This window comes from Apteryx mantelli, chromosome 5, assembly GCF_036417845.1.
Source record: "Apteryx mantelli isolate bAptMan1 chromosome 5, bAptMan1.hap1, whole genome shotgun sequence".
Lineage (NCBI taxonomy): Eukaryota > Metazoa > Chordata > Aves > Apterygiformes > Apterygidae > Apteryx > Apteryx mantelli.
In genome coordinates, this window is record NC_089982.1 from 52,394,000 (window position 1) to 52,417,561 (window position 23,562).

The window sequence follows — 23,562 nt, forward strand, 5'->3', positions numbered from 1 at the left end:
CTTATATTTCTTGGCTTTCATTTAGATTGACTTCTGCTTCAGCTGCAGCTTGGTGGAATAAGTGTTTTTCAATGTTTTATTCACCAGTAGAAATGAATGACAACAGTAACAAAATAGCCCGTGGCAATAAATTAAGCATATATTGCATGGATGACTATAGGGGTACAATTCTTCTCTCACTGCTATGGTTGTAGTGCTACTGAAGTCAGTAAGATCTCATGGTTTCACTTATGATAAGTCACTTGAACGATAGGAACTGAAGTAATGAAAAATATCTAGTTAGGTGGGGTTTGGATCCCTGTGATTAGCAATAGGTCTAAAATAGCTTTTTGCATAGGAAAACTCTTCAGAAGTGATCAAAAATATTACTGTATTCCATTACACATGTATTTTGGTTTGGAGGCTCCAGTTCAGTTCTCTCCTTGGAAGTCTACAAAGTTAAAAAACTACAGAACAGTGAAATCAAAGCACTTCACAATAAGGCTGGGCTGTTCATGCTTCTATCCAGAAGGGACAGAGTTTGCCTACTTTTGATTGTGGTAGCTCCTTTGCAGTGATCACACAACAGGGACGTGAAGGATCCTTGAGCCCCTGAGTTCTCTATCACTGTATCCTGATCCATATCAGTTGCCAGCTGTGTCAGATGCAGGTAGTTTATACTAGATGTTTTTTTCCCCAGTTTTGCATTGGAGAATTCTATCTGTAGAACTGTCAACACAGCACCTGTCCAATCCCACAAGTCACATAATTTATATTCAATGAACAGATGAATGAATCTATTTCCAGATGAAGGCTGTAGGGAAGACAGTCTCCCTGGAAAGGAAAGGACATATGAATCTTTTTTAAAAACACAGTCTTTGATAAGATTATGTTATAATGATGCTGAAAAGACTTGGGCACATTATGGATGAGCCATACAATCTTCTATTGCTGCAATGAGTCATGAATGTAACTCTTACTTGTTCAGGACAGCACCATGAAAGCTAATTAATTACTAAAAAATGCTAAATTAATACTAAGAAAGAAAGAGAATTACAACTTCTGTTGAAAACAACTGAAGATCAAAGTCATGAATAATAAAAGACTATTTCAGATAAAGGCAAATCTTGGCTCTATTACTTTCATGGCCTTCTTCCCAGGAGAGAATTCTGTATTAGAAACCTAAGTTCCCAGGCAATTCACGGGTAAATTAAGATTGACACTTAGAATAACATACTGTGTGTATAGTTGCCGAGTGTTAAACAACTGGATGAGTTATTACTTCTGTCCTCAAGTCAAGCCACCTGACTCCTCTCCTGAAGACAAGTGTCTGAGTCTTAAAGAAATACAGTTGTATGAAGAACCTCAGTTTTAAGAGCAGAGCATTTGGCCTAGAAATAGAGAAACTTTGGTTTAATATTTCCTTATTGCCTCAAAGAATTCAAACTCGCACCTGTTTTTTCAAGAAATTCAACACTTTATGAGTCTGAGACAGAACATGATGCGGCAACCTAGTAATTTAGACACTAGTCTAAGAAAGCAAATGATCTGGAGGCAGTAAAGACTGTCTGAGTTTAAAGGACTGGAAAATTTCTAAAACCTGCTCAGGGAAGAAGGTTTCCTGAGAGACTATCCTAGGTACTAAGTTACTCCAGCTTAGGTGTTTCTTCCATCACTTCCTATTCTTTCTCCAGTCATATAAAGAAAAAAGAAGGTCCTTTGAAGCTGGCTAAGGAAAGGACTGTGCTAGAATTTCACAGTTTTTCAGGATGAAGAGACATTGTGCTTTAAATGATTGTAGTTCCTTGCAGCTACACTTGAGATGAAAGCTGAATGTGTATTAGGTGTCCTTGAGATGTCTCTCAAGTCAAGTTCTTTGGAGAACATATGTAGGAAACTACATAATTTTGGATCCTAATCTAGCAGGATAAGCAAGGTGTGAGCAAGGCATTGTGAGCTGCTCAGCTGCGTCAATTCTAGGCATCTCTGGCATTTAGTTTTAAAAAGTGAGTCAGCTTGGAAGTTTAGATGGCAGCTCAGTAAGAATTTTTGAGTGCTGTTTGGACTTGATTTCAAAACTACGTTGCGCTCTAGGTATCTCATTCCTCTGCTGCATTTGACCACTTGTTGGTTTGTGCTCAGGGAGTATACTTCACAGGACAGTGTTGGTTTGTATTGTATAATGAGAATAAACATAGAACTGGATTCGGCTGCATATAAAGACACTTTACAAGGCAAGTTTTCTCTTTGGCTTTTAAGGTATCTAGGTATCAGGAAGTTTTTCTCCTAGTTCAGATTAAAAGTTTATTGTGCTTTTGTATACACAGCAGGCAGATATTGTAGACAGCACAGAAAGGGCATTGTTCCTGGACTGTTTTTCATTGTTTTGTTAGAGCATGCCTCAAGATAATTTTCTTCCTTCCAATTAGGAATCTGGCATGTTTCAGAGATATGGAATGTACAATAATTATAATGATCAAGTAGCTGAGTGTTTGAATGTGTGCCTAAAATGTATGAGTAATTGGTATAAAATGTGCAAATATTTGACTAAGTGAAATATTTGACTATGTGAAATACTCTTCTTCTCATCTTAAAGACAACATTAGGGTACAGAGACTTCATCCAAATAACACCTAGTTTTAATACACTTCTTTCTTATTTATTACGTACAGTTACATTTAAATAATTCACAGATTGAGTTTCCCCAAAGTAATTGCTTCCCCTGCTTTAGGAATATAAACTAATATATGAACATGAATTTGTACTGCACATGTCAGCCTATTGCTCAATTTGTTTATGCAGGTTATCTGTGTTGTGCTCTATGGGTCTGGAAGCAGCATATCCATGTTTGTGAGGTGTTCATCAAGAGATCCATGTGGACCTAGCTGACCTTTTTTTCTCCATTAACCATGGTATTATGTTCTTTCAGTTTAATTTTTACCTGCCTTGCATTATCCATGTTTCTTATTTAGATTATTCAGATTATCACATCTAAAAATTATCCCACTTGAGAGCTACCTGGATGCAACTTTCCAAGGTCAAGCAAAGGTCTTGACTATTCTGAATAATCTTATTGTCCTGGTCCTGCCAATGTAGGCTGCCCTTTGTCAGATGCCATCTTTCCTTAGAAAGATTATTTTTCACTTTCCATTTACAAACAGTACCTGAATGAACACAGGGAAATGAGAAAAAATGTATAGCACTTTGAAGAGGAGAGACTGAAAAAGGGAAGGCAGATTAAAATAATTCCTTAAAAACAGAAGGAAGGATGCTTCACTGTTTAAAAACTTCAAGCTTATTAGTTTCTGATTCTGAATCTTTCCAAGGAGACATCTCCAGAATTATTTACTTCTGTATTTTCCTAACCTTTTAAATTGTATCAGGATGGTTGGATAATTCTTGCCAAGTAACTTTGAAAAGTTCCATTTGCTTTATGTAAATACTGTTCTAACTGTGTTCCCTCCAAAAATGAAGACTCCTGAGGGAGAATTTCACTGAGGTACACTATAGTAAATGCATACAAAATGCCTTGTGTTTTCAGAAGGCGTTCTGAAGTTTTCTATGAAACTATGAGACTTTTCTTTTAAATTACTCATATTTCTAATCTGAGAAGTGTAAAAATGAAATCACTTACAGTCTTCCCAAATGATATCAAACCAAGAAAATATTAACTCTCTTTTTGTTCCATTACACTTCGTGGATTTTTGTACAGGAGAGACAGTCAACTCTTTTTTTAGGAAAGGTACGTTCCCCACTGTCTCCTAACCATACATATTCACTAGCTATGCTTGCTTTTTTTTTCTCCATGGCATTCTGTGATGTTTGTAAGTGAGAAAGAGAAAGGTTTTTGTGATAGTGTGCACACAACATGACCATTCAGGAGACTGTAGCACAATCTTACTTTGAACTTGCTATCTGGCAGCATAATTCTATCAGGTTAAATAAAGTTATTTGTGACCTATTGAAGTGTACATGGCATCAGATTCAGTATGCTCTGAAAGCTCCTTCCCTTAAGGTCTGGATATTGAATCCTCTGTGGTAGTATTGTGACAGGACAAGCTACTATTCTGTCATGAAGCTGGCTATCTCTATGAAATGAAAGAAAAATCTGTAACATTAAAAGAAAAAAATAAAAGTCAATATATTGGTTATGAGATAACTATTGCCTCTAAAACAAATCCTGGAAATGGAACATATGTTTACTGATTATTGTCTGCCTTGAGGGTCCACAGAAAATAAGAAGTGTATAGTAAAAGGGAAGAGGAAAACACAAGAGATTCAATGTCCTTGTAAAAGGAGAGAATGGAGTAAAGGAACATATATATGGAAGTTAAATGCTCAGATTACATTCAATGGGGGATAAAAGGTGCTTAGAATAGGATCAGCTAAGTGTCAGAAATAAAAAGGTTACAGTGGTTACAGTTGGACCGTGGGAGGTACAGGGCTGGAGTGATAGCAGCAGAGACAAGAAGGTGATAAAACTGAATGAATGAAACAGGATTAAGAGAGACATAAATAAATTAAACTGACTGAAATCTTATTTTGCTTCTGCCATTTAATTATATACAGTTATTTTAGTGATCATGAAGCTCGGAAAATTGCAGCCATTTTCTACAAATCTGTTTTAAAAAACCCAAAGAAACAAACAACATATACATGCACAGAGGGAATATATTTTTATAGTTTTCTTGACCTGTCTTGAAATATTTTCTTCTCCATTCTAAACTTCCTTATGTCAACTAGAGCAAGCAGCCATTCTGGGAAAGACATCATATTGTGCTGCTCAGATAAATTTTATAACATGAAAATTCCCCAGAGAAAGCTGACTTAATCAAGCAGGTCTTTTTGCTGGGTTGCACTGGCAAGATACTAGGGCCATTTTTCTGCAAATCAAGCACGGGGAATGTATCCACCAGGTGGGTAGAGCTTTAATACATATTTTATATTTATGATAATAAGATATTAGCAGTGAGATTCATCTCAGATAATTTTAGTTGGTTGAACAACAATTTAGTCTTACCCAGTCTCCTTTTTTAGTCAATGGGGAGACTGGTGTCTCCAGAGCGCAGTTTATCAACTCACTTCCACAAAGAAGGAACCTTGACAGCTAATTTTTAAATAGCTGAAGTTAGGTGCGATGAATCAACACAGACTCTCGGTGGTTTCACTTCAGGATAAAAGACTTAAATTTGTATTTGTGGTCTCTGTTCTTCAAGCATTCCAAATTTTCTGTGGAAGATACTAGAAAATCTAAATGCTATCCCAGTTGCATGAAAATATGTTAGGTTATGTGAAACAAAGAGAAAATTACTACTAATTCTGTCAGTGGTGTTGTATTTTATTAATATTAGTTGTGAATGTCTGCATCTCTGAGAGGAAAGGATTACCTAAGGGTCAGCCCTAAAAGTCAGCTACAATCTGGGTACGAAGGCCTCAGAAACTGCCTACTGACCACTAGAAACACCTATTCTGATTTGTGATATCATACACCTTAACAGAGGACTGTAACTCTGTGATCAGTAAATTCACTTATTTATGATATTTTCATGAGTCAGACACCATTGTGTGCCTGGAGAAGCAGGCATTGACATTCCACATGCGTCAGGGAGATGCTCTGTAGTAAGGCTTTCAATAAGTTCTCACACATTTTCCAAAGTCATTCTCAAGTTGCCTTTGCTACTTACTCTTCTTCTCATGCTTCCTAAAAGTTTATTTTTCCATACCCCTTTGCAATACACACCTACACATGAAATACCATGAATAAAAATGATAGACAGGAAGCTAAGTTATCGTAATCTTCAAGAAAATGATTTAATATATCAGATGATTTGGCATCTCTTCCAAGTGTAACATTGTTCTGATCCAAAGCTCAACTAAATTATTAGGATGCCAATAGACTTTAAAGAAGACCATAGTAAATTTCTAGTGACCTTGTCAACAGGTTTCAGGTCCCCTGAGAATTAAAGAAGAAATTCTTCTGGAGCACTAAACACAGAAAATAGGTATTAATGCTTATATAATAATTCAAAAACTGCTCTTATTTCTTATCTATCATTTAGTATTCAGTATTCACTTTCGTATTTAATTTGCTCGAAACCTCCATTTTAATCATCTTAATAGTATACCTGACTGAGGAATAGAATGTCCATAAGCCAAATTGCTTCAGAAAACAAGACACAAAGATGGCTGCAAATTTTCTAGTGGATCAACTAAGGTCATTACTATAGTTTTAAATCCAGCTTGCCATTGAATATATGGGTTTGATTTGATTATTACAGAAAAAGATAGTCAAACCAACCAAAGAAAAGCCTGGACTGATGTGCCAATCTGTGTCACATCCTCCTAATATAACAACTTTAGCCTTTTAGCTATTTCACTGGATAGAGAAAAAGCCTACAAAGCTAAAGATTTTAAATCTGAATTAAGGAAACAGATATTACATAGGAGCATTGATTTGCTACGAGGATATAGAAAAGATTAGATTCTAGCTGCATATTTTGTGAATTAAGAGGGCAAAATACAACAGATATTGATCTCTGCACACAGGTAAACAGCAGTTACAAATACAAATTACTATTTCACAACACCATTCATACAGCATATCCCAAGGAGCTTTACTTGTTTTCAATAAAAAAGAACAACAAAACTGCTACTGAACTAGATAAGCCTTAGAAAACAGATGTCTCTTAAGTAGTATTAAAGTCAGAAAGCCAGATGCTTGGGCCCAGCCAAAGGCTGATGCAGGATTTGGGAAAGGGAAAAGCATCTGTCTTTAAATCACAGTCTTATCTGGGATTGGCAAAGGCCAGATAATGGTTCATTGCCAGTAAACGTATTATACTGAGAGGAGGAGTGAGACAGATGGAACAAATCTCTCAGAGATTCTCCCATACTCCTTCCAAGGGCAACATCTTTTTGTATTTCCTAGACAACCAGAGGCACTTGGACAGGGGGCTAAGAAACCAACTCTAAAACAAAACTGGGATGAAACAGCAGCACCAATTTCAGGTGCAAAGGTGGAGCTGAGCACAGGTCCCTTGAGCTTGAACTCCCTTGAGAAGCAATGCTGGGTCCCAGAACCAAGCTACAGCCACTTGGCATCACTTGATAAGATGTCGTTTGGGCCAGCGAAGAGTTTTAACACCCCTGCGCCTAGGCTGTTCCTCTTTGATGCAAGTATTTCATCATCAGCTTGTATGAGTTTCATGTAATTTATTGAGCCGAGAAGAAAACTAAGTATCACAGAATCACAGAATCACAGAATCGCTGAGGTTGGAAGGGACCTCTGGAGATCATCTAGTCCAACCCCCCTGCTCAAGCAGGGTCACCTAGAGCACCTTGCACAGGATTGCGTCCAGGCAGGTTTTGAATATCTCCAGAGAAGGAGACTCCACAACCTCTCTGGGCAACCTGTTCCAGTGCTCTGTTACCCTCAAAGTATGTTAAGGGTTTTGTTAGATTGAAAGGAGGATCTCCTACATCAAATGAAATAGCACTCTACTTACATGGAAACATATCATATCAGTGAGAATCAGTACTGGCTGGTCTTTTTGTATTTTGACTGGTTGTCTGCCCTGGAGTGACTGGTAATTTGTTCTATTCTGCTTCCTTCCTCACAGTTTCTTTAAATCACACCTGTCACTTTTATCTTCTTTTCCCTTCTCTGTTCACTTCATTTTCCTCCTTTCATATTTCTTTCTATTTAGGGTGTTTTCTCTTAAGTAAACCTCAGTTCTTATGAAATAATGCATATATACATACAAACCAAGATGGAATTAATAGCATGTTGACTGCTTTATTACTTATACGTCATACTTATTTCCTCTTCTTGTGTTTATCTTATCAGTTAGATGAAAGCTATTGAGGACACGACTATCTGTGATGATGTTTTTACACTTCTGTGAGTACCATTCCTCAGCGGATCCCCAGCATTATATATCATGTTTATTAAACTGTGTCTAATGGTGTGTTCCATAATTAATATAATTAATAATTCTGAACACATAGAACCACCAACTTTGCATCAAAAGTGCAAAGTGTGAAAAAGATAAGATATATATAATTTTATTTTATATATAATATTATATTATATGTTATAATATTTAAAAATAATAAGCAGTAAAGTACTATCAGAAATATAGTAAAATGAATGAGTCAGGAAAGAATATACTTTCAGGCAGTTTTAGCAAATTATGTATTTGGCAAAACACAAATTTTAGTAAAATATATGGTTACAAAACATTGCATGGAAACAAATCTTTTAAATTTTACTTTATGAGGAAAAGCAGCTAAATTGTAGTCAAATGCCATTCACACCAAGAATATTTACCTATTGTTGAGGTTGCTTCAGGAAAAGAAAAATCCAGTTGAATGTTATTTTTACCAAAAATATATTATTCACATACCAGCTTTCTTAAGTGCAATGGAAAGTTATGATGTTTACGAACCACTGTAGCATGTGAGAGCATCACACAGCTTAATGTCTTCATCCTTTGAATTTTCACATGAAGTAGAAACATTACTTTTTACTAATGCATTGCAGATAGAAAATGAAAGACTTGGTGACCTTTCCAAGGTGACTGAGTTTGGGCAGTGACGTGAACCTCAGTTTCCTAACTTTCTGCTTAGTGCCTTGTCAGTTTATGTGCTCTACAAATAAGCCACCATTTACACTGCAGGTTTAAACAGCATCTGCAGACTTATCAATTCTTTCCTTTTATTGACGAATGATGCCCGTTTATCTTTCATAACATGCAGAAGATTTCTGTGAGTAGTTCACTCTAGCTCATGAGGGACACAAGGCCCCTGTGCAGGTGTCTGAAATCATTGACTTTTCCTGAACACATACAGAAGACCAGTTTGGCATATGGGGGTGATATGCTTGGGACATAATATACCCAGGGAATCAGACTATGTCAAATTGTAAACTCCCACTTCTTTTGTGAGTAAAGGTTGGATCACTATCTCTCTGATAATTTCTTTAGATGTGAAAAACCAGTTTGGAAGAAAATCTCTGAGCGGTGGTGAAAAAGTGCCCCCCTTGATATGGACAGCATGATCTGATAGGGGACAGGATAATCATAAGTGATGGAGGCCTTCAGTACAGAACTGCTATTTTCCTGTAGATCAATGTATTTGCTGCTCACAGGGTCACTGCTTTGAGCTTTTGAGAGAAGCTAGTTTGGTGAGGGGAAGGGTGGAAAGTTCTAGTTTAAACAGATGGCTAGGAAAAAATTTTTGGTTTCTTCTATTTGACTAGCTAACCACAGATGACAAAGAAAACTTCACTGAATTTTGAGACTGGCAATGGTTAAGTGATTAACTACTATTTAATGTGATTATCTAATATTTACCCATATTATTAAAATTATTTGCTCAAAACCCTAAGAAATCTTGTGAGGAACAACTCATAAGAGAGCTTTTAGCACTTACAAGGTACATCTCAAAAGGATCATTCTTTGTTTTGGAAGTGTCTCAATCTTAGTGTAGCAGAAGTGATGCTGAAAAAGAAGGGAGAGCTGGTATTCAGCTAGCCATCTGAAGTTGTCTGGTAAGAGGGATATGATAAAAATGAAAGGGAAAAAGAGGGAAAAGTGAAAAAACATAAGGGACAATTTGAAAACAAAAAGAGAATGTGTTTTGCAGATAAAGGAAAGGAAAACAGAACGGAAAGAAAGGGAATAAGAGCAGAGATGGAACAGATTAAATAAGAGGAAAGAGAGCCTTTGACAGAGGTGATACTTGGAAAACACAAATACACTAGTCCTGCAAAATATTGTTTTATACTGTCATTATTTTTGATAGAATATTATGGTTTCTGTGAGTCAAAGTTCCAAAACTGATTGGTAACATCTGCTTTTTATGAGTCTGTAGCACTCAACAACAGCATATTACATGCTGTGGAGACTCGTGCTTACATTTCTAAGATCTTGATAACTTCTCACATGCCAGCAATTCTGAATCGGCTATGCTGAGTACAAAACTAAAGAAGAAAACTAAAGGCACAAAACTAAAGGCGGAAAAAAAGGTATATAAAACTTACTGGGAAAAAGTACAAGAAAAAAGTCTAATAATGGATAAACTGAACTAATCTCTCAAACAATATCAGAGAGATACAATTTCTGCCATGTTCTCTATTCTTAAGCTTACCCAATGCCAATCCCTATGAATCTTGGCCTCTTAAGTTACTGATACCATTTAAAAATAATACAAATAAAAGGCGTTAACAGCTTTGTTTTTTCTTAAGGGGAAATTTTGCACCCATGACATTGCCCTTAAAAGTGAATCAACTTTAAAAAAATGAAATTACTACTTGTTTGGGTGAGCTGTGATTTTGGATGCAGAATATCAAAGCCTCCAAGACTTTGGGGTACAAGAACTGCTGAGGTGATAAGCAATAAAACTATTAGGATGTGTTGTTTGTCCAGCTCTTCTAGGTGACATGGCAGAAGCAAGAACCAAGACAAGTGTGAGCAGGTTGGAACCAGGAGTAGGGGCAGTGTGTGGAAAGGAAGGCCAAGCCATAGGCTAAAAAGAGGGGTCCAGCGAGAAGGTGAGCCTGTTGGTGATTTGCAGTAGGTTGCATTGCACAGATAATGACTGTGTAGCCTGAAGGGCGTTATGTACTCTGTAGCTTCCACAGCAGGAGCTTTGATAACTATTTCCAGCAGCTATGCCTGTGAATCGTGTCTGCTGAATTGTGATGAATCATCCCACAGTGGTGTGTGCCAAATGTCAGCACTAGTTGATCTCATTGTAAATATGTAACAGGTTACTTGGATTAGGAAGTCAAAGACATCCAGATACAAAATTAGGTTCCTCATTTTTTTTGTCTGATGTTTTAGGTCCCAGTATTTTCCAGTTAGAGATGATGATTTAATTTATGTTAAGTTTTATAAATAGGAATCTGAAGAGAGGAGCTAATATCACAAATCTTGAATTCCAAGGCTATTCTCTCCTTTCCTTAAAAAAAAAAAAAAAAAAAAGTCTTTGTGGGAAATCTGCAGCAGGATTTTATTTTTGGATCCAAAAAATCAAGATCTGTTCATAAAATTGTCATATGTGACTTAAAGAGAAATTCAATGAAGAAAGTATTTGAAAGGTCACCTGCTGCCCGATGTATCACCTATTCAGTTCCTTCATTATTGCTACAAATATAAATTTCTTTGTCAGAAGGCAGAAGTGCTTTTGAGAAGACATGTTCAGGCATTGAGCCTTTGCTTTTAAAGAATCTACTGAGATCCTAAGAAGCAGTTTTATATTAGCTGTGGTATTATCTTTGTTCTTTGTGGTGAAATGCAATGATAATGCAGTTTTAAATGGCCTTTGAAAACAGTAGTTTTCAAATGGTAATCTACTAGGAGGCTTAAAATCCTAAAAAACTGAAGGGTGCTGATTTAATTATAATGGCAACCTGTTTGAAGAATTAATACAAGCTAAGTGTTTGTCTAATTCACATGATTAAGTGATCACAAAATGGCCCCACTAATTTTGCATTTTGTGTGGGAATCATGCATATTTTAAGAGCCACTTTGAGTGGCTCCATAGAAATGAACAACAAGAAAGTTCTCTCTTTTCACTGCTCAGATCTATAGCCCCTTTCTATGATATGAAGAACTTCAACAACAAAAGTCAAAATATGAAAAAATTTCCTCACAATTGTTTCTACTTCAAAGATTAACATGTGTGGAATTGAGTGCTATATATTCTAAAAGGGGCAATGCTTTTTAGAAGTCTGGACAATATGCACCACAAAGAGTCCAATATTTTTTCTTAATGAAACTACAGGAATCTTAGAAATGTTTCATAAATGTTTGAAAAAAAAATATTTAGAAAAATACATCACTCCTCAGGTGTACAATATTATTGTGTTGCAATAGTTAATTGTTGGAAACAAAAAATTATTTTGCTGCAATGAATTACCGTTGAAGGAAGACTTGGACATTTTTCAGAGCTGAAAAAGACTCATAGCCTCATATTGCAGCTGACAGAAATGAAAAAAAGAAAAAGCTGTGCTCAGCGAAGCTCCATCATGGCACAGTTTTCACCATACTGATAGTTTTAATGCTTGTAAACAGATAAAAGAACTCTCTTTTGGAGTGTAAGAAACACAGACTATTACATCTGTATACATATGGTATATTTTAGAAATTAAATGTCATTTTATTTAATTCAAATACTTATTTGGAGGATTTATCCACACACACACACACATATTTATTTATATATTTATTTATATATATTATTTAATATATATAATATTTATATATATGTATATTTATATATTATATATATAAAAATGTGTGTGTGTATGTGTGTGTACATACATACTATATATATATATATATATATATGCAACACAATCACCCCACAATTAAAACCTGTTCTTGGAAAATATTTTTAGATTCAGTCCAAAAGGGCTTCTTTTAAATATGAACGAGACTGATAATGTGTACGAAAATCTCTCTGTAAACACAAATGGAGCGATTATCACACAAGACAGGAGTTTGTTTATAGCATTACCACCTAGCAATATTTAGCAAGGATGACAGTACAAAAAAAAGCTCTTCTTACAGATTCTGTTCTTTTTTTGTGTTTTATTTTTTGAACATTGTTAGCATTTTATTTAGCATTTTAGGTGGCAAATCTTCAGGCAAGCCGATACCTCTTTTTAAATTATAAAAATACACTTGCTTGTTTTAGTTGCTTGCTATTCATTTTCTGTGGAAGCTGGCAATTTTAAAGTTATTGATTTAAATAGCAGCATTTAAAGGCAGTGCAATTTGCAAACATTTCCAGTAGCTAAGTTAGGACTTGGAAAGAATGTTGCAAGCTATAATGAAAATTCCAGTTTCTCTCACTCCTTATCATGTTGTCACATTCTGCATTCTTGAGATGGACTCTGAAAATCATTATGCCGCCTTTACGATCTAGCTGCTATTTTCCCGGGAAGTACAGTGCCATCATTTTAACAGCAGAGCTTTTATCCTGTGCTATATTCATTTTTTTCAGCAAGGATTTACAAACGTCCCTGCATGCATAGGAGGTCGAGGTATAACCCTAACACACTGATTCCAGACAGAAACAAGACAGAAGACTCCATAAGCACCTGTCTGTTGCAAGCAGAACGAAAAGTAGTCAACTAACAGTAGTCAAAAATAGTCAATAGAAGGTGCTGAGACCCCTCGTTTTCTGCTCTGTTTAACTCAGTGCTGGCCAATGGCATACAGGACTAAAATCAAGAAAGAAGTTTGTTTTCGGCTAGTGCTCGTTGCTGTTTGAGGCAGCAGTGCCTGAGGTGCTCCCCCGGCATGTGAGCAGCCCTTCCGGGGCCGGGGATGGGGCCGGGCCAGGGCCAGGGCCAGGGATGGGGACCGGGGCCGGGGACAGGACGGGGACCGTCCTGTGTTTCAGGGCCTGGGCTGCAGCTCGCCCTGAGGCTGCGGCTCCGCCGTGAGGGCGCGGATGAGCGAGTGTTGGCAAGGCACCGGTGGGCAACGAGCGTACGAGGATTTTACTCCGGGCCCTGCTTCTAGAGCAATCGGAGCTGGCGGAGCGGGGCCGGCGCTCGGGGCAGCCGCAGCCTCGCTCGCCCCAGTTGGAAGGAGCTGTACATCCCAGTGCCAGCCTGCCAGAGCCAACTGGTGCGCAGTTTGGGGGTAAAAAACAAACAAACCTCCCTAACGACCTCAAGCAGAAAGGAAAAAAAACACATTTCCTTGAATCCCAGACAACATCTGGAAGCGATAAGCCGGCTTCAGGTGCAGTTGCTACTGCTTTCCAGGGAGGCGGAGGGTGTGGGGGAGCAGCCGGGCCAAGGGGGCCGCACAGGCCTGGACACCAGGCGGCGGCGGCGGTGGCTGGGGACCACCCGCTCCTCATGCCAGGCCCGCGCACGGATCTCCTTGAGGGGCAAAACTGCGCCGCAACACGGCACTCGGTGCCTGTGCCACCCCCCCGGCTGGGCCAAAAGGAGATGGGGCCCGAGGCAGGTAGGCCTACAGCGGCGGGCGGCCCTTTTCCCCAGCTGGGGGAAATGGGGGCCCCGGGCCTGGGCGGGGGGAGGCCTGGGGCGCCCTCAGGGCCCTGCGCAGGGTGTTCGGGGCCAGGTCTTCAGCACCCTTTCATTTTAAAAGACACACCTCTTAATTTATGCGTTAAATGAAGGTTAGGGCGGAGGTGGCGTGCGACTATTACGTTTTACTGGTTCATCGGGATGCAACTCTCTGTGTCAGGGAGTGCACGCTGATATCAACTCAGAGGCTGGTGCCATTACCCATACGACTTTCGAGCCCTGGCCACAGAGTCTCGATATCCAGCTCAGCTTCAAAACGCTTGCTGATGTTCACAGCTTGGGAATGCTCGCTGCCTGGGAATGAACTCAAAGGGAAATACAATTTGTTAAACTGGATTCGGTGTAGTAATAAATAAACTAATTTGCTTAAATCACTTTCAGAGAGAAAATACCTAACATAGTTTAAGTATTTAAATGAACTTAAGTACTGTTTGGAATATACAGGTCATAAGTCAGTGGAGATAGGTGAATATTGGAAAACTTCTGCAAACTGTTCTCATATTAATGCTTTGTTTTGACTTTATTTCTATTCCTTTTGTAATAGCTTTTGCAAATTCTTTGCTGAATTCAATTACTGTTAAAATATTGCTTTGGTCTAATGTTTTTTCAAGCAAATATTGCAGAACACTTGTGGAAAATTAACTGTGAATTTTATGGGCAAGCATTTACACTTAAACATTTACATTAAGCACTATGCTTATCTATCATAGAATAGAAACAAACCTCTGCCCTCATGATGTCCATGAAAAACACTTCAATTTTGTGTGTTTAACTCTTACACCAAACCTGTCCTGAAGCTGCTACAGATGGGCTGTAATTCACAAGAACAATATTCAATCAGTAACTTTAAAAAAGAAATGATTTTAGTCAAGCAGGAACTTCTTTAACAGGAAATTCAGTCAGAAAAAGCACCTAGCATTAATTTCCACAAACAAATCAGCCAGTTTGAGTGCATATATCTAAACCAATGCAAATGCTCATTTGCTGGGCTGATTGACTGACACTCATTTCCCATATGTGTACTGAAGTACACAACCAGTACCGGCCACTAAGCCCAAGATGAGCTCAGTCTTTCATATGGAATACAGAACATTCATGTATCTCACTGAATTAAAGACAGATCCTTGCTGAAAGGCTGGGGGAAAAGGGAATTCAAGGTCAGGGATAGTATTAAATCCCACTTAAGTTAGCTTCCCAAGTAGTTATGGATTTAAGGAGTGCCTTCCTGGGTGGTTCTGGAATTCTTTCCTCCCAGAGTCTTAGTGTACATGCAAACGTGTTTGTGAACAGTGCAGTCGAGTTTAGTAATCTCTGTTTTCTCTGAAGAGTTTGCTACAGGAGTCAAGTGTCTGCTGGGCATTTCCACTACTTGTTTTTAAATTGTGAGGATTGTGCCTGCAGATACAGTTTTTGTCATACTGCTTGCTGAAATAGTTAAGGAGGCATCAGCACCACTTTGATGATTTTGAGAGGTCCAGCAATGAAGATTACATTATTGCTTGATCATTTGTCCTTATGAGGCAGAGGAGACAGAGAAAGGAAGATGAGAATTTGAGCTCAGGTGCAACAAGTGCACAGAGAAGTACTATAGCAGTTGTAGAAGGAAAGCAGATATAATGTTTGGTAATTGCCACACTGGTCATAATATACAAAGAAAAGCACTATGTATGTGCACCCTGATTTAAAAGCTACATGTGCCCTCTTCTTGTTCCTGAAAGGAAAAGGTCATGAAAAATTCTTAGAAACGTTAGTTAACAGGCAGCTGAGTACATTTGACAAATACTTGATCCAAACACTAGACAACATCATGATGTTTGGAGAATAGTGCTGTCTGACAGCAGTAGTGGTTTTGGGAGGGAGGAAGAAGGGTTATTGCTTTACACAGAGCAAAACAACACCTTTTTTCAATATACTGGATGAGTGGAAAAAACACTCCAAAATAAAACAGTAAAAGAAATGATTACTTTAATTACTCTGTCCCCACCAGACAGAGAAGAAATTAAGAGCGACTTATTAATGCTCTATATTCAAACCCAAACAGGTAATGGCAGCTACCCTATCAGATAATTCTTCAAAAGACTAGAGGAATCTTTGAATCACAGAAAATGGATGACATCACCTTCTTCTGTTTCCACATGACAGAAAAGTATTTGGGAAAAAGGAATGGGAAACCTTAGTAGGGCTGGACTGGAGGACCGTGAGGTCCACAAGGTTCACTTGATCCTAAAACCAGTCTGTGGTTGACAATATATATGTAAGACCACTGTGCAGTGACTATAACTTATTCTTCAATATGAACCTGTCACTGACCCTACCTCATACATTTAGTGTCCCTCATCAGGCCTTTTCTGTCCAGGACATTCACTGCAACTTTTGAAAACATACCATAATTACTTTTTGGTCTACAAATTTTCTATTTCTTCAACCAAATATTAAAACCAAAGGAGTTTATGAAGGCCTGAGAGAAAATAGTTGTAGATCCTGGGGAAAACAGTAAGCCTGCTTCTTCACTTAAAATATGGGGACAGTCTTAGGCTTTTAAATTTGGTTAACAGAATCAGGCCTTCTACTTTCTATGCAAACATTCTGTTTATTGAAGGGACAAAGCCAAGGTAATCTTTGGGATCTGAGTCATAAGTGTCTGTCTTCACTGAAAAATAACTTGCAATGTGTCATACAGTTTTCCTTTCCTTAGTTGGTAGAATAATGCAGTTCCTGTTGGCTATTAAATTGCTGGATAAACTCCTCTCATTGACCCCTCTGCTCACTAGTTTCCACCCCCAGATCTGTAAACTAACCATGTCTGTACTGAATGACTGATTCAAGCCCTCACAGCAGGGGTGGAATGTGATTATGAAGTCTTAAAAACAGATAATCAATGCAGTTGTACTGTAGGGACAAAATTGTTGAATATTTATGGAGCATAACTTGAGCCTGTGGTTCAGAAGCACCAACCCACAAGCACCTATAAGATTGTAAAAGGAAAATGGCCATCTCAAACTGAGGAAGATTCCTCGATAACAAAATCTTTAGCTGTTCTCTTCTGTAAAAAAAACCCCACAGTATTCTCCAATTCCTACAGCTGTAAACAGCATCAGAAATAGTCAGGCAGACCGCTGTATAGAATGAAATCATAGGCCACAAAAATTTCTAATGTTTTATATCCTGAAGGTAGCAGCATAAACAGAGTAATGCTTTGCAATTATGCAATGCCTTTGAGCTGAGGAGCCCAAAATGTTTTATAAAGGTGGGTAAGAACTAAGCCTTTGAAAGATTTACAAACAGCAGTGGGGAGTCTTCTATGTAGAGCTATGTGAAAGACTGATTATTTTCTGTATGGTCCTCTGGCTGAAATGAAAAAAGCAAACCCCAAAAATCTGTTTGGGTCAATAGAAAGCTAATTCTTTATTTTCTTGGTGAAGATGAAGGTCACACAAATTCTTGTGTTGCTCTAAAAGAAAACATTCTGCTTTATTTTGCAAGCTGAATTCCCCTTCCAGTATATCCTTTATTCAAAATAAGTTTTAAAAACAAAGCAATAATGTTCCTTCTTTAGAAATGTTGACATGGTGTTTGACTTCCCATTTTTTTGCCCATTTTAATCTCATTTTGAGATCTTCTTTGAATTTGATATAAATTCATTAATTATTTCTGTTCTTCTCCATCCCAATTAATGCAGCTCTGTTCCACCCTCCTCCCATTTATGTCATTAATATCCCTACATCCTGGATTTGCATCATTGACTGGTCGTACAGTGTACTGATTGATGTAACAATTTAGTCTGAAGGCAGTGTCATGATGCCTGAAATATACTTAATTGCACTGTAAGCGAAGCCAAGTTTGCAGGGCATGGATAGAGTTTCATGGCAAGCAGTAACTCTAGTTATTAAGGAGCCCTGAGTAATGTAGATAATAGATGCTATCCGTATTGGGAATCATTCTGAATGTAAAATGAAGCAACTCAAATAATCCTTGTTAAAGGATTCTTCTTAAAGTCTGAGACAATTCAATTAAACAGGATATGAAAGAAAAAAGTCTCTGAAAAATTTGACTGAGTCCTGTTTCATTATCTTTCTGAAATTTCCAGCATGTTCACACCAGCTGTAGAGTAGACTGGAAACTGGGGGAAAAAAAATTAATGGGAAAATAAGCTCTTTGGCTTCTCCAGCTTCCAGGAAAGCATTGCAGTTAGCCTAGAAAAGCCTCAAGCATGTAAACGTGACCATTATTCTTCTATTGTACTTTGGGAGTACAGCATATGCCCAGCTGTCGCTGGAACTCTCTCCACTTATAGAACCTTTAATGACAGAGAGTCTGGAAATGAGTCTGGCGTCTAACATTTGTGAGCAAAAGTTCCTAATTTTAGTTACTCTCTCTTAATTCTAAATAAACTGACATCCACTAGGATATTGCTTCTGATGGCTTATGCTCAAGTATGGTGTCTGACCATATAGTGTTGTCCTTGGGTTATCCCCTCCAGACTGGAGCTTTGGAACAATTAAAGACACTACTGTTAAAGAATCCATCACAGCTTTTACAGAAGGCCTAGTGCCAGCCATAAGACATTAGGAGTTTATTCTGGACAGAAATGATAGTTAATGATGGAAGTAGTGGATGTTAAATACAGGAAAGAGCGTAAGAGAGGGAAAAAGGAAAGACCCTTAAAGGAGTCATCTGAAACAGGGAAAGCTTTCTTCTTTGGCTTTTGGTAATATTTGGACGGACAAATATACATACAGACACACACTGTATTTCTACCCTGATTGGATTTTCAGATGTGTACAGAGATCACCTTAACAATCTTTCTCCAAACTGAGAAGAGAAACCTTTTAGTTCTTGGGCAGGAAGCAGCAAAAAATATAGGCATATGATATAAGGGATCAACTTCTCAGACATTCTAGCAAACAAGTTTCTTGTCATCTAAATGTCATGAAGTTAAGACAGGTCTAGTGACTGTGAACAACCACAGCCACCAAATACTATTAGCTGTTCTTATTTCTTCACAGTCTAATAATGCTAAGATAGAAGGTTCTTCCATAGTATTCCTGGCTTCCCTTGTTGTTTATTCACATCTAAAAATGAAGAGAAAGAGAAAATTATTTTATTTTTAACTGTATGAACCTCTGTAAGATTTGGATTTGGGTCAAAGTTATTGCAAGGTTGTTTTTATTGTGCAGATTTTCTTTCTCGTTATAATGTTTTGATATAAGAGCAATCTGATTTTTCTTTTTCCTCAGGCTGATTGGTTAGTCTCTTTTCTGAGAACTCATCTCAATAAACCATACTGGAGAATTTAGTCTTTGTGACTATGTATATGAATAGGAAAGATCAGAATATGTTTCTTTACTGATATTCATGTTTCAAAGGGCAGATCCATTCAAGATGCACTGTTGCTTCACTGTTCTCTTTTGTAGGAAAGTGTAATGTGTTAGTGGTTTAATATCCTTAGAAGTTTCTTCTTTTTTATAGCTTTGTTTCATCTTTCCCACAGCCATGAAAGACCACACAAATAAAATACTCCTGTAAAAATGAGTAGCACAGTATCACAGAAATTATCTTAGTTAATTTGAGCACAAAACATTTGGCAAACATTGTATTCATTTTTAATGTGAAATATTTATTGTCTTGTTTTCTCTTGTCCTCAAGAAGAAAATGAGATGGTGCTTGATTTTAAAAATTAAAAAGGAAATGCCAGTAACAATTTGTATTGCTGGGTATGGAAACAAAGTTCTTCTGTAAAGAAGAAGTAAAAGAGTAAAAATGGAGTTATTTACCTACGAAATAAAGAGTCTTTCCATCTAACTAATACTGGTCAGTGAATTATAGAGCAGGATAAATACTATAAAAATTCCAAGTATATTCATACATTAAAAAAAATATACCATAGCTACGATCACATTCTTTTTGTATTCTTTTTCCATAAATATTCTAGCAACAGAGTTTTCTGGCAAGAACATATATAAAAATAGCCAGATCTTAATGTGACTATTACAGAATGTGTGTGGAAAGTGAATTTTAATTTCAGTTTATGAGCTATTGTATAAAAAATACATTTCCTGGACTCAATAAAGTACTTAAGCAGATGCTTAAGTCTCATTATTTTCAAAATGGATACTATAATATTCTCTTCTGGATATGAGGAATAGCTTGAAAGCATGATATTCCTCTAAATTTTCATTCATTTATTGGTATAGGTGAATTCCATATCTGTATGTAAAACCAGAACATAGACAGTATTGCAATGGAGGGGGTAAAACCTGGAATGTAGGCATCGCATGAACTATATGTTTTCCTTTTAAAATTGCTTTAGGTCTGAAAGTCAAAGTATGATATGGACTTGTGAATAAGCCACTAGTCAAGATTTTTAAGTAGAAATTACTTGGTAGGTAAGCTTAAAAAAGATAAATTTTGACATGTTGTAGTTTGTGAACAGGCAAAAAAATCAGATGCCTAGTAGTTAGCAAATTATCCATTATAATGAACAGAGGAATTTCATTCATTAGTAAATGTTGGTACTTTTGTCTGTACTATGTTTTTTAAATAAAACATTTATTACAGTTTTTTAAAGATGTGTGTGCAATTTAGCTCAAGGCTTCCTTCTTTGGTAGTGGTGAGTCAAATTTCTGCTTAAGGGCAACTGCTGTCTTGTTTAAATTCCTGATTAACCACATTCTTTTTTTTTTTGATATTTCTGGTATTTTTATTACTGTTTTATTACTTTTTTCCCTGCTTTAAACAAAATGATTCCAATTGTTACCAGACTCATTCTGGTGATACAGTGGTGACCAGGGCCCACCCAGGCCAGGGCTGCAAGTACATAACATAACTCACTTGGGGCCTTGTCACTACCTGTTGAAGTCATGGGCCAGCCAGTACCTGTTGAAATCAACAGAAAGTCTTCAGGTAGAATTTGGCCACGTCCCTGAGAAAGGAGGATTTTTATTTTTCTGGGAATCATGACTGAATGGAGGACTGAAGTAGCTGGTGGGTGAGATAACTGTGAGTTCCTCTTTCTCCGAAGTCATTGCGTTCTTTAACTAAGTCTCACTTCCCTGATAAGTTCATTATTTTTCTTGGTAGATCAAATGCTTTTTTATTACAAACAAACAGTATTTTTAGTTCTTTTCTAAATGCATAGAGGTGGCTAAAATATCTATTCACTGATGTTCTGTTACACAGTCAATATTTGTGTCAGACTTATCTCAGTTCTCATATTTTGAAAAAAAATTAACAGTCATTAATTTCTACAGTGTTATAGAAATGGTCAGCCTCTCAAGGGCACTAACTTCGCTAATTCCAGTGCTTTCTCTTTACATGTAGGTGTGGATACTACATAGACTTCTTAATCTTTTTTTTCTTTATATAAGAAGGAAAATTGCAGACTTTTTCTTTCTACTAATTTTTGTATGACAGTAACAATTATTGCTTCACATTTTTTTCATTTTTTGGTACTGAGTAATATGATACTGTTCCTGTAAAAGCAAATGGTTCTGCAGATCTCAAAAACTGAAGCACTTTTAAAATAACCAGTGATAAATTTCTTCATGTTTAGTTAACCATCAAAGTAAGGAAAACACAGGACAGGCTTTTTAAAGCATAGCAAGTACACAAGCCATGGCCTTTGAGACGTTTTCCCATGATTTGCTTGTACTGGAATTTTCAAGTTGAATTTCAAAAGCTGAGAATATCTTTTCTTACTTCCTGCTACTCAGAGTAGAGTAAAAACTTCTCATATATGCATTCTCAGTTCATGTAAAAATATCAATAACTCTCAAGGGTTGCTACCACATTCTAGAGTTCCACAACATTATGGTTTTTCAGACCTCTTTTTTGATGTTTTAGATTCTGAACAGTCCTAAACATATAATTTAAGACTGAGTCATTCCACATTCCTACAAGAAACCTTCTCTTATGCATGATTATATATTGTGAAAATGGATAGGCTAATTTTGCAGCATGCATTTTCTATGGTAGCTGTCCTGCTACTATTTTAGCAAGTTTTTAATGATACGCTTACTGCAACAGCCATCTCATTTATAATTAAAATTCTCAAAAGTGACTAACTTTGGCTACAATTATATACATCAACCCAGGCTCTCTCCTGCAGAATAGTGTGCAAAAGAAAGTATAAGACATTTTTGTGTATTTGTAGACCTAAACAAAGATGGCTGAAAGAACGTGCCACACTGTAGGTATTACCATTATGTAATGGCGAAAATGAGGGGACTCTGACAATTCTTTAACAGTCAGGTGTTTCTCTCACATTTGTTTCAGTTTCTAAGGACATGTACAGTAAAACACAGCAGAACTGCTTTGCATTTATATAAGCCAAGTTGTGGGTCCAGAAGATACATTTGCTCCACAAAGCCAAGAGTCTGCTTTTATTTTTGCTGTGCCTTAGCAGAAAGCACTCCTAAAGAAAAAAAGAGACTTTGCTGTTGCTGTCAATTTAACAAGCTTAAAATTAACATTCAACTTATACCTTTGCCTTAACTGTTTGTGCTTTGTATCTCTCAACCCTGAGCTGAAGGAGAACTTGACACTTGATAGTGATCGTCTTTGCTTGCTCAGCAAAATAGAAGAATACATTAATGGAGACTGACAAAGTAAATACTGAAACAGTCATATAAGCCAAAAAAGAAAGACACATGTTAATGGGGATAGAAGATGTTGTACAACATACCACTTAAAGATGCAGTGAAAAGGTTAAAGGTTCTTAAGAAACAGAGTCCCTTACCCTCAAATTTACAAGTAAGTCAACACAACAGCTGCTACACGTGGAGTAACAGCTGAAAGAAAGAGAAGAAGTTAGGCAGGCAAAAGAGGCGCAAAAAGCTTCTGTGTTGGAACTTCTTTTCCTTCTACAAAGGAACAGCTTTAGGCTGTCCCCATGTAGAGGATGATACAGATAAGAGGCTCACTGGTGGTAAGCATCTGGGATGGGAGGGAAGATCATAGGATGTTATGGGATTCTCTTTGTTTCTTTCTTTAGCTGTGTATGTCTCCACTGTTTTTTTGAAGCCTTTCCAAACCCCAAGGCTTTTGAGGTTCTTGCATCACTCATTTTGACATTTTTTTTTCTTTTTTAACAATGTCAGAATAATGTGTATGTATGTTAACATAGGAGAATATCAGTGTTGGACCCCTAATTAGATTCATATTCCTACTGAAATTTTAAAAAGACCCTAGCACAAACGAGTTACAATTATGATTACTTCCCTCCTGATGAGAAAAGATCTTGAGCAGTAATTCCACTATGTACTCCTGTTCCTGAGCCAAGAATATCCACAGATTCGAGTTTAATTGAAGCTCAAATAGACTGTGAACTTGATTCTTAACTTCAATGCTGTGTTGAATAAACCAGAGCTCTCCCACTAAGTTTCAGATTGGGTCTTGGGAGATCCTTGGAAACTTGGTGTGTGTGTGGTGGTGTTTTCCGAAACCGAGTTACAATCTTCAAATCAAAGGCTTTAGTACCAGAAAAGGTTGTATATTACTGGAGAGTGACC